This window comes from Crinia signifera, chromosome 6, assembly GCF_055691185.1.
Source record: "Crinia signifera chromosome 6, ASM5569118v1, whole genome shotgun sequence".
NCBI lineage: Eukaryota > Metazoa > Chordata > Amphibia > Anura > Myobatrachidae > Crinia > Crinia signifera.
The window spans coordinates 66,824,861-66,837,169 of record NC_139222.1 but is presented as its reverse complement, the minus strand read 5'-3'; the positions used below and the strand labels follow the sequence as shown (position 1 = coordinate 66,837,169).

The 12,309-nt window shown below is 41.5% G+C and overlaps 2 protein-coding genes across 4 annotated transcripts in view; one reads left to right on the top strand and one right to left on the bottom strand.

Annotated features, from left to right (window-relative positions):
* The window catches only part of AP3M1 (adaptor related protein complex 3 subunit mu 1), a 55,470-nt gene that overhangs the window by 4,714 nt on the left and 38,447 nt on the right, over positions 1-12,309 (top strand). Inside the window, exon 2 of one of the 3 annotated variants that reach the window (XM_083146204.1) lies at positions 5,852-6,042. The exons of the other annotated variants lie outside the window; for them this stretch is intronic. The gene's annotated coding sequence lies outside the window, so the exon portion shown is untranslated. The remainder of the gene's footprint in view (positions 1-5,851; positions 6,043-12,309) is intronic. 3 annotated transcript variants of the gene reach the window in all.
* The window catches only part of ADK (adenosine kinase), a 279,777-nt gene that overhangs the window by 249,406 nt on the left and 18,062 nt on the right, over positions 1-12,309 (bottom strand). The window lies entirely within an intron of this gene.

The window sequence follows — 12,309 nt, the reverse complement described above, 5'->3', positions numbered from 1 at the left end:
TATATATATATATATATATATATATATATATATATATATATACCTGTCAGTTGCACCAAAGGTTGTGCTGCCTGTGCTGTGGTTTATTTTTATTTTTTTTATTGTTTTTACACCCACGTTGCTTTTGTGGGTGTCCTGTTGCCTTTGAGCGCTGTTCAGTGACAGACGTTACTGACCAACATCTGTGCTCAATTTTTGGCGCAGGACCTTTTTTTTTTTTTTTTTTAACCCCTTCAATTTTTTTTTTTTTTTTTATTGGGATCAAATTCCTGTATAAAGTATTTTTTTTTCTGCACTACATACACACTACATACCCCCCGTGTTGAAATAAAGTTTGAAGGATTCATCTTAAGCTCCTCTTCCTCCTCTAGTGATGAGGGACCCCCTCAAAGACGCTCCTGTAGAGCAGCTGAGACCCCCCCCAAATGATTGATCCCGTATGGACCCCACCACCAGACAATTTTGAGCCCCAGGTTCCTGAGTTTTTGGCCATCCCAGGAATCCAATTTGATTCAACAGGTCTCAGAGAAATTGACTTTTTCAAATTATTTTTCTCTGATGATTTTATAAATTTAATGGTGGACCAAAGTAATTTATATGCCCAGCAGTTTATTGCTCAAAACCCCACGTCATCATTTGCTAGGTGGACCCCTGTAGATGCAGTAGAGATGATGACGTTTTGGGGTCTGGTGTTACATATGGGCATAGTAAAAAAGCCAGAAATTAGGCAATATTGGAGTACAGATGTTCTGTACAGCACCCCACTTTACCGTATGGCCATGACTCGGACTCGTTTTGAGATAATCCTTAAATTTTTACATTACACCGATAATGCACAGTGCCCACCCAGAGATGATCCCACCTTTGACCGGCTATTCAAAGTCAGGCCAGTCATTGATCATTTCAGTGCCAAATTTGCAGAGATGTACATCCCTGAAAAATTTATTTGTATTGACGAGTCCCTTATACATTTTAAAGGAAGGGTTAAATTCCGCCAGTACCTTCCCAGTAAGAGGGCAAGGTATGGCATAAAAATGTATAAACTGTGTGAAAGCACCTCAGGGTACACCCACAGGTTTAGGGTATATGAAGGGAAGGATTCAAGAATTGAACCGCCAGAATGCCCCCCCTCCCTCGTAGGTGTTAGTGGAAAAATTGTCTGGGATTTAGTGCACCCCTTCCTGGATAAAGGTTATCACCTCTATGTGGATAACTTTTACACTAGCATCCCCCTGTTTAAGGCCCTTGGTTCAAGAGGTACAGCAGCTTGCGGTACTGTGCGCAAGAACCAAAGAGGCCTCCCAAAAACGCACATTGCCCAAGTACTGAGAAGGGGTAAAAGCAGGGCACAATCCACTGAAAATATGTTGTTGGTCAAATATAAGGACAAGAGGGATGTCCTTATACTGACAACAATTCATGGAGACAGTACCACCTCCATCATTGTATGAGGTACCAGTACCCACACCTCAAAACCTAATTGTATCCTAGATTACAATAAGTACATGGGCGGAGTGGATCTTTCAGATCAGGTACTGAAGCCGTACAGTCCCCTGTGGAAAACAAAAATCTGGTACAAGAAGCTGGCCGTGTATATCATCCAGATGGCACTGTATAACGCGTACGTGCTATTCCGTTCTACCAGCCAGAGGGGGACATTTATGCACTTTCAAGAGGAAGTCATAAAGGGCCTAATATTTGGGAACCAGCAGACAGAGGGCCCCAGTACTTCTAGTACTGGCCCCCGTATTGTACCAGGGCAGCATTTTCCTAACTAAATCCCCTCCACTGCAAGAAAGGGCAGGACACAAAAAAGGTGCAAAGTTTGCTATAAAAAGGGAATAAGAAAGGATACTATTTTCCACTGTGAAACTTGCCCCGACAAACCCGGCCTATGTATAAAGGAGTGTTTTAAAATATACCACACATCTATGGATTATTAGGTTCATCATTTCACCGTGCTTCGGGGGTCTTGCTAATGCCACATAGCACCCACCATTCATTCCACCAGAATCTGAGCTGCAAAATCCCAAAATCACTCCTTCCCTTCTGAGTCCTGCCATGCACCCAACTGGTATTTTTTGGTCACATATGAGGCATTGCCATACTCGGGAGAAATTGGGGCACAGATTTTGGGGTGCTTTGTCTCCTTCATTCCTTGTGAAAATGAAACATTTTGAGCCAGAACTGCATTTTTGTGTAAAAAATTTAATTTTTCATTTGCACAGCCCAGTTATATCAAAATTGGTGAAACCCCTGGGGGTTTGAAATGTACACTATACCCCTAGATGAATTCCCTGAGGGGTGTAGTTTGCAAAATGGGGTCACTTGTGGGGGGGTTCCACTGTATTGGTGCTTCGGGGGTCTTGCTAATGCGACATAGCACCCACCAACATTCCACCAGAATCTGAGCTGCAAAATCCAAAAATCACTCCTTCCCTTCTGAGTCCTGCCATGCACCTAAATGGTATTTTTTGGTCACATGTGAGGCATTGCCGTACTCGGGAGAAATTGGGGCACAGATTTTGGGGTGCTTTGTCTCCTTCATTCCTTGTGAAAATGAAAAATTTGGAGCCAGAACTGCATTTTTGTGTAAAAAATGTAATTTTTCATTTGCACAGCCCAGTTGTATCAAAATTGGTGAAACCCCTGGGGGTTTGAAATGTACACTATACCCCTAGATGAATTTCCTGAGGGGTGTAGTTTGCAAAATGGGGTCACTTGTGGGGGGGTCTTGCTAATGCGACATAGCACCCACCAACATTCCACCAGAATCTGAGCTGCAAAATCCAAAAATCAGTCCTTCCCTTCTGAGTTCTGCCATGCACCCAAATGGTATTTTTTGGTCACATGTGAGGCATTGCCGTACTCGGGAGAAATTGGGGCACAGATTTTGGGGTGCTTTGTCTCCTTCATTCCTTGTGAAAATGAAAAATTTGGAGCCAGAACTGCATTTTTGTGTAAAAAATGTAATTTTTCATTTTCACTGCCCAGTTGTACCACAATTGGTGAAACCCCTGGGGGTTTGAAATGTATACTATACCCCTAGATGAATTCCCTGAGGGGTGTAGTTTGCAAAATGGGGTCACTTGTGGGGGGGTTCCTAACTTTTAGCATCTTATGGTGCCTAGAAACCTACATGGTGCCTAAAAAATAATCTCATAAAAAGGAGGCTCCAAAATCAAGAAGGTGCTCCTTCTATTATGAAGCCTGTGGTTTGGTCAACGTGCACACTAGGGCCACATATAGGATATTTATGAAAACAAAAGAATTGGGGGAATCAATTTTTAGTCACATTTCTCTAGTAAAATCTACTGTGTTCCTTAGAAAAATGTATTCAAATTGCAAATCTGCAAAAAAAATGAAATTTTGAAATTTCACCTACACTTTGTTTTAATTCCTGTGAAACACCTAAAGGGTTAACAAACTTCCAAAATGCTGTTTTGAATACTGTGAGGGGTGCAGTTTTTGAAATGGCATCATTTATGGGGGTGTCTCACATACAAGTCCCTCAAAGTCACATCAGAACTGAACTGGTCCCTAAAAAAAAATCAGTGTTTGAAATTTTCTTGAAAATTTGAGAATTTGCTATTCATATTTTAAGCCTCCTAGTGTCCAAAAAAATTAAAAGGATGTTGAAATAATGATGGAAACATAAAGTAGACATATGGTCTATGTTAGTTATTAACTATTTTGAGTGGTATGATTATTTGTCTCACAAGCAGAAAATTTAACATTTTGAAAATTGCAAAATGTTCCTTTTTTTACGATATTTTGGTATTTTTCACAAAAAAACACAGACTGTATCGACCCAAATTTACCACTAACTTGAAGTACAATGTGTCACGAGAAAACAATCTCAAAATCACTGGGATAAGTAAAAGCAAAAAAAAGTTATCCCCACTTAAGTGATACATGTCAGATTTGAAAAAAAGGGCTCTGTCAGGAAGGCAAAAACTGGCTGCGTCAGGAAGGGGTTAAATGAGGATTAATGTGCCTGGTTCTAAAATAAACACTTGCTTGCTTGTGTGTAATGTAGGGTACACACCAGAACGACCATGATCCCATACCTCCCAACGTGACCTCCTCCAGGAGGGACACAATGCTCTGTTCCTGCACTTCCCTCTTAATGTATGATTGCCAGCACCTGTGGTACAACATCCTTCTTATCAATTACCTAGCTTCCCACAGGTGATGGCAATCATACATTAAGAGGCTAAGCCCAGGAGCAGAGCATTATGTCCCTCCTGGAGAGGGTCATGTTGGGAGGTATGTGATCCTGAAACCATGCCTGAAATTGTATGATGGTCACATGATTGGATTGGAGTACACGATCTGCAAACGATTTCTACCCAATCCAATGTAGCTAAGGAATCTTTAGTGCAGCAGGTAAAATCTCCAAAGTGGCCAAATGACCGGTGGGGAAACGCATCGGAATCGCATTGAAAACATGCACAATTCTGCTCTTTTTACATACAATTGGTCGTAAGACGAATCGAAATAGGGGGAATTAAGCCCAAATCTTTCTGTTGTGAAACCAGCATAAGCTCTACTATAGTATGTGCACAGTTTTGTCACTAGCATCCACGCACACCTGAGGAGGAATGGTCTTGCACACTGGGATAATCCCTATACATGCATTTGTCATCCATACACACTGTTGTGATAATGCAAAAAGCATGCTGCCATACTGTATGTGCAGAGACTGCTGCAGCAAAAACACACAAGTCTATAACCATATAGAGATTTTAAATGCATATCATAGCTTGGGTAACACAAAGGCCAATAATCTTACAAGAGGGTAATCACAGGTTATTCTTATTCCTAGCAATACATGCTTCGGCGTGCATAGTGGCGTACACTGATTACCTGCCAGATGTGGAAATAACAGCACTCTATGGGGCATAGACATGTAACGTTCTAGGGGCATTTTCTAGCGATCTCACTAGGGATACGGTCATTTGGTCTACAGCAGTGGATCTCAACCTCAGTCCTCAAGGACCCCCCCAACAGTGCACGTTTTCCAGGTCTCCACACAGAATCAAAGGTGAGATAATTAGCTCCACCTGTGATCTTTTAAAATGTGTCAGTGACTAATAAGTGCACCTGCCAGGTGACCTGGAAAACTGGCACTGTTGGTGGTCCTTGAGGACCGAGGTTGAGAACCACTGGTCTACAGCATGTTGGGTCAGGGCTGGGCAATTGTGGCCCTCCAGATGTTGATGAACTACACATCCCAGGATGCCTTGCATCAGTTTCAGCATGGCCACATAGCAAAACTAATGCAAAGCATCCTGGGATGTGTAGTTCATCAACATCTGGAGGGCGGCAATTGCCCAGCCCTGGTCTAGGTCAACAGTCAAAAGGTCGACATTGGGGTTTTTCACTGTATATTGAGCAGTCAGGCAGTGTTTCATGCCCTAACATCCACTAGGGCGTGGTGGGAGAATAAAATAGGGTGCCAAGCGCAGCGAAGTCCCGTGCCCGAAGCGTCGCGAGCGATGCACCTTAAACTGTGTCCATGTCGGCTGTGACGACATTAGAATAAAAAAAAGTGAAAACCCATGTTAACCTTTTGACTGTCGACCTAGAACCATATCAACCAACATGCTGTAGACCAAATGATCCCAACCCCTCACTAGATCACTTTGAAAATGCCTCTACATCGCTCTGTGTGTAGGGGCCACAGCACGCTGGATATTAATTGGTCAGGGCCAGTGTTCATACAGCAGAGCACTGGCCCTGACAGACCACTGTGCAGTGGAGGATTTAGAGAGGGAAGGTGGTGGTGGTGGTGGGAATACGTGCCCGCCCACCAGCCAATGTAATTTCCATAATTTTTCTGCTACAGGCTCAGCCCTCCCCTCCTTTCTTAATGCTGGTGCCGAGGCTTTACGACATGATCTAGTGACTGTCCTGGTGCAAAAAAACAGAAGAGATGAGGAGCAGACAATGTGACCCACCCGCTTCTGCCCGGCGCTCCCTCCACAGCCTACTCAGATACTCCAGCCGCCTCCTCCAGGGGACCCACTGCTGCCTTAGGTACATCTCTTGTATATTTAAAGTGAAGAAGGGGAGGGTGTGGTGTTTAGTACAACACACATGGGTGGAGGGGACACATTGTCTGTCTGTCTGTGTCTACTAACCCCGTCATGCCATCCCAACCCCTATAATTTACTTCTCAGCGCAGCACATCTCCATGTGTGTAGGCCCCTTAATTTTTAATTTTGTATTTAATTTACAGAAGATAGTGATACAAATTAGATCTTTAAATAGAGAATATCATAAGACCATCCTTTCTGCATAGAAGTGGCATCCTTCAGAAGTCAAATGGCAAATTCGTACTGAATAGTTTTTTAATGTGTTTGAGTGGCCTATTACATTTATTTGCAAAATAAAAATATTACTTTACTCATAGAGAAAACATTATAAAAACCAAATAGGAGGGAGCAGTTAGGCAGAATTAGGCACATGGATCCTGAATAGAACTTAAGTATTACAATATAATTTCTACCATTGTCCACTAGAGGGGACTGTTTCAATGAATTTGGTTTGCCATCCATAGCTAAATCAAATTGTACATTTACTGTACACCACATCATACCAAATTTATTGTTTGTAGGTAAAAGTACAAAAACCTGAAGCAGCACTAGATTAAGTATATCAATAAATCCGTAAGGTTGTCTGTAAATTAAAACAAAACAACAATACATAATAATAGTAATAATAATACAGGTTGAGTATCCATTATCCAAAATGCTCGAGCAACTATTTTTTAGGATTTTGGAATATTTTTTTCCATACCTACCTGGTCCCCTGCCAACGTCCATGGCAGCCTTCAGGATCCTCTTCAGCGGCATCTCTGGTCCCAGGGGTGCATTGCGAGAGTGTGCACAATGCACCCCTGGGACCGGAGATGCGCTGAAGAAGATCATGAAGGCTGCCGTGGACATCGGGGGATGAGGCAAGTATGAAAAAAAGGGGTGGGAAACACATTCTGAAAAACCATGGTTTTCGGAATATTTCTGTCTTTGTAATACACGGATAAGGGAGACTCCACCTGTAATAATATTAATGAAAGGTTAATAAATCCCTGATCCGATATTTGAAAATCAGTCATTTAGGAGCAGTCACCTTGATTAAACATACTGTTAATTCAGAATGCTTTGTTGAGTCCTAATTGATATCTAGGGTACACTAAATCATAGGCATTTACATTGTTGAGAGTGTCTCACCTCTGCAGGGAGTACTTAGGTTTATTCCTTTAAACTTGGGTCCAGTTGTCCTCACAATATTGCAGTTATAGGAGGTGTGATGCCTCTGGGTGAAGATCTATGGACCTTGCGGAATTGTCCTCTGGATGAAATGCATTCCTAAGCTTTAGAATAATGGGGTGAGAGCTCCTTGAAACAGACGCGTTTTACTGACTTCTATCAGTTTTTCAAGGTCAAGATCCAGCGGCATCACACCTCCTATAACCGCAATATCGTGAAAACAACTGGAGCCAAGCTTGAAGAAAAACCCAAGTACTCCCCGCAGTGGTGAGACCCTCTCAACAATTTACGTGCCTATGATTTAGTGTACACTAGATAGGAATTAGGATTCAACAAATCATCCTGAATTAACAGTATGTTTAATCAAGGTGACTGCTCCTAAATGACTGATTTTCAAATTCCGGATCAGGGATTTATTAACCTTTCATTAATATTATTATTACTATTATCAATTTGTATTATTTTGTTTTAATAAATAGGTTAGTATTTACATACAACCCGACTAGTTTATTGATATACTCAATCTAGCGCTGCTTTAGCTTTTTGTACTTTTACCTGTAATATCTATAGGGGTTGACTATACCCCTACCCAAGCAGCGGATTTTCCAATGCAAGTCACTAAAAAAAGTCTAAACCTGGGGTAGCCAACCCTAGTCCTCGAGAGCTACCAACAGTGCATGTTTTGCAGGTCTCCTCACAGAATCACAAGTGAGCTAATTAGCTCCATCTGTGATTCTTTTAAAATGTGTCAGTGATGAGTGCAGCTGTGCAGCAGCTAGGAGAATATATCGGGCGCTTGTTAAAATAATAAAGAGAATTTTGAAAAAAATAAGGATTTTTTGCTGCAGGGAGTGGTAGGGGTGGGAGAGATAAAGTAAAGCGAATAAGTTGTTGTAGAATAGTTGGTGAGATTTGTTATGGGTTAGCAGAATAAGTGCTGTTCGCAAGAAGGAAAAAATAAAAATAAATGAAAAAATAAATGAAAAAAATAAAATGAAAAATAAAAGTAAATTAAATTGAAATAAAAAATACAAGCAGAAATTAATAAAAATAAAGATAAATATAAAAATGTAATTAAATTAATAAACAAATTAAAAAAAAAGACTATTGCGCGATGTTTACAATTCCTTTTTAGGAATAGGTAAGGAGGATAACAGTCCAGCTTGTCTAACTCACCCTAACTAGTCCTGCCTGGGGTCCGTTTTTTATGGACGCTCCGGGCGGCAGTGGGCGGCACGGGTCCTGCGCTTGTATGGACCGGGCTTCTTAGATCTCGGCAGAGCGGCGGCTCGCAGTGGCTGGTTCTTCTGGTACCTCCTGTAGTACACATCCCATGTGTACTACAGGAGGAACCAGCAGAACCAGCCACTGCCGAGATCCACAGCCGCTGCAAGCCACCAGCCAGATCTGCCGAGATCTAAGAAACCCGACAGAAGCCCGGCGCATACAAGCGCAGGACCCGTGCCGCCCACTGCCGCCCGGAGCGTTCATAAAAAACGGACCCCAGGCAGGACTAGTTAGGGTGAGTTAGACAAGCTGGACTGTTATCCTCCTTACCTATTCCTACAAAGGAATTGTAAACATGCTGCAATAGTCTTTTTATTTGTTTATTAATTTAATTTTGTATTTATTTTTATATTTATCTTTATTTTTAGTAATTTCTGCTTGTATTTATTTATTTCAATTTAATTTACTTTTCTTTTCATTTTTATTTAATTTTATTTTTTTCATTTATTTTTATTTTTTCTTCCTTCTTGCGAACAGCACTTGTTCTGCCTAACAAATCTCACCAACTATTCTACAACAACTTATTCGCTTTACTTTATCTCTCCCACCCCTACCACTCCCTGCAGCAAAAAATCCTTATTTTTTTTTTCAAAATTCTCTTTATTATTTTAACAAGCGCCCGATATATTCTGCTTCCCAGCAATCCCCACAGTAACCTCTCATATTGGTCTGCTCAAACAATAGCGCAGACCAGTTTGTGGATCTACATCCAAAAAACCCCATGTGCAGCAGCTAGGTTGTCTGAAAAATGTGAACTGTTGGTAGCTCTCGAGGGCTAGGGTTGGCTACTACTGGTCTAAACTATTCTTATCGGATTAAAGCAGGGGTTCTCAAACTATTTTGCTTTGGGACCCCATAAGACATTACAATTAATGACATGACCCCAGCAAGTGACTGCAGAAGGTCATCACATCACATGTGTAGTCAGCAGACAGCACATACCTGGCAGCATTGTGGAGGCACACAATGATGCGAGGAGACTGACATAACAGACAATTCAAAAGACTTTTCAGACTGCTTGAATCACTGACTGAGATTAGAAAAGACTGATGGTGAGCAACATGGAGTCGCGACCCCATGCTGAGAAGGTCGGGACCCACTTTGGGGTCAGGACCCACAGTTTGAGAACCGCTGGATTAAAGTTTTGCCTTTTATGGTGGCCATCAATTTTGCCAGATTTCTGCCGATTTTGAAGAATTGGGACGATAAATCGGATTAAAGTAGCAAATCGCATGTGTTTTACCTCTGATCCACCAGCATTACGGCACAATAGCCAACCTCCTCTGCCCGGGTCAAAAAACCCAGATAAAGTTTCCACAGGTCTTTACCCGCTACATGGTGGAAGGAGGTAATCTGGACTCAGTGTGTCGTATGCGATCCTACCGCCCGGCAACTGCTGGGTGAGTTGGCATGGTATCACATGCAATATCTCGCCCTAGTGCATGCATGTCCAAACTGTGGCCCTCCAGCTGTTGTGAAACTACACATCCCAGCATGCCTTGTCATAGTTGTAGCATTCCCTAATAGCAAGACAGTGGCAAGGCATGATGGGACTTATAGTTTCTCAACAGCTTGAGGGCCATAGTTTGGACATGCCTGCCTTGGATGGGGGACTTATTCCCCTATTGCAGAGAAAGAAAGAACACTGTCTGATCTACATAGAACCAGGAAATTATGATACACTGCCTGGAGGCAATTTTGTGTATAAACCATATAAACTGGAAATTAAATTGCCCATTGTAATGGCTGCCATGGAGCACTGAAGGAAAAAAGACAAACTCTCAGCTGTGAAGATTTCTTCCTTAGCCACAAGGAGGCAGTGCAACAACAAAATTAATTTGAATACCATCAACCCTTTTTATGCAATCACTAAAACAGTCACATAGTGGTATATGGTCAAAAGGACACCACAATGACAGCAGATTAAACGTCTACACGAGTGTTAGTAGTCACAAGGGGACACATTTTACTCCATCAACAATTTTGAAACTGGTCTGCAATAGTATTAACCCTGTTACATTTCCTGAACCATTAAGAGGAATAGAACAATGCCTGTTAATAATCAGGTGATTTCTTTTGTTATTATGGCAATTCTCAATAGGAGTATACAGTACTATTTGGTTAGGAATATGAAATAAGAGGTGAGCAAAGCAACTACACAAATGTTCTAGGAAGGCAGAAGCTTACTGAACTGACCTATAAAGGAAGATTTAGAATAGGTTACGTGGGTTTCCTCCCGGTACTCCGGTTTCCTCCCACAATCCCAAAAAAATACACAGGTAGGCTAATTGGCTCCCAACAAATTAACCCTAGAATGTCTGTGTGTGCGTGTACATGTGGTAGGGAATATAGATTGTAAGCTCCACTGGGGCAGGGACTGATGTGAATGTTCTACTATTTCTCTGTAAAGCGCTGCGGAATATGTGTGCGCTATATAAGAAACTGTTAATAAATATAGGATTAATGTGAAATTATACCTAATAAAATATGTAAGATTAATTGAACATCAAGTCTTATAAAGCTATTCTATTTTCTTATTTCAAAGAATTCTCAAGTAAATAGACAATACTGAAACGCTAAATTATTTTGGATGACCATTTATATAATGACAGCTATCTGGATATTTGTGATTTGCATTATTTGGGATTAATAGGTCATTAAGGGTAATAATCCTAATATGGGTTGACACAACCCTAATCATAAACTAATTTATCATAACATCTCATTGCTTCAATAATCAGAACTTCAAGACCCTAAAAATAAGGGGCAATGACTTTATGGACAGTTCGAACAACTAATATATGTATATGGACAGTTCGAACAACTAATATATGTATAGGTACATGAGACTCTTAAGGGTGCCAAGACTAGGGGCCCACACACACACACACACACACAGCGATTTTGAGCTGAAAGCAGCTCGGTTTTCTTGTTTGAGCCGCTTTCAGCTGAAAAGCTGCACAGTGTATTTATTAAGTTTCTTATATAGCGCACACATATTCCGCAGCACTTTACAGAGAATAGTTGAACATTCACATCAGTCCCTGCCCCAGTGGAGCTTACAATCTATATTCCCTACCACATGTACACGAGCACAAACATTCCAGGGTTAATTTGTTGGGTTCCAATTAACCTACCAGTAAATTTTTGGATTGTGGGAGGAAACCGGAGTACCCAGAGGAAACCCACGCAAGCACAGGGAGAATATACAAACTCCACACAGTTAGGGCCATGGTAGGAATTGAACCCATGACCTCAGTGCTGTGAGGCAGTAATGCTAACCATTACACCATCCGTACTGCTCCAGCATCATCCCAGATCCGCAACGGGGAGGACGACTTTCCATAACATCCTATGGAAAGTCGTTCACCTCAGGAAAAAATATACCGGTAATCACTCAGAATGGTGACAATCGCCCAGTGTGTATGGACCTTAAGAGGGTTAAGTTAACTTAGCCTTTAATGTATCCTAATCCATCAAGAGGTTTTATTGCCTTATTAGACTCAGGATGATAAAAACGAAGGCATGTTTATAATCTGTAATACTCTTAGGCTCCGATTCTGGTTGGTTCACAAAGCAGCGTTACTATACAGTATGAACTTGTTTGAAGCAGTGGGATCGGCTTATTGAAAAAGCGGCACAGTACTCAGGACACCTTACGGGTTTCACACTGGTATATGGACTAACGCAACTCCAGTTTTTACATAATATATAGATCAACTAGGTGATTCATCGCGCCCTACAGGCA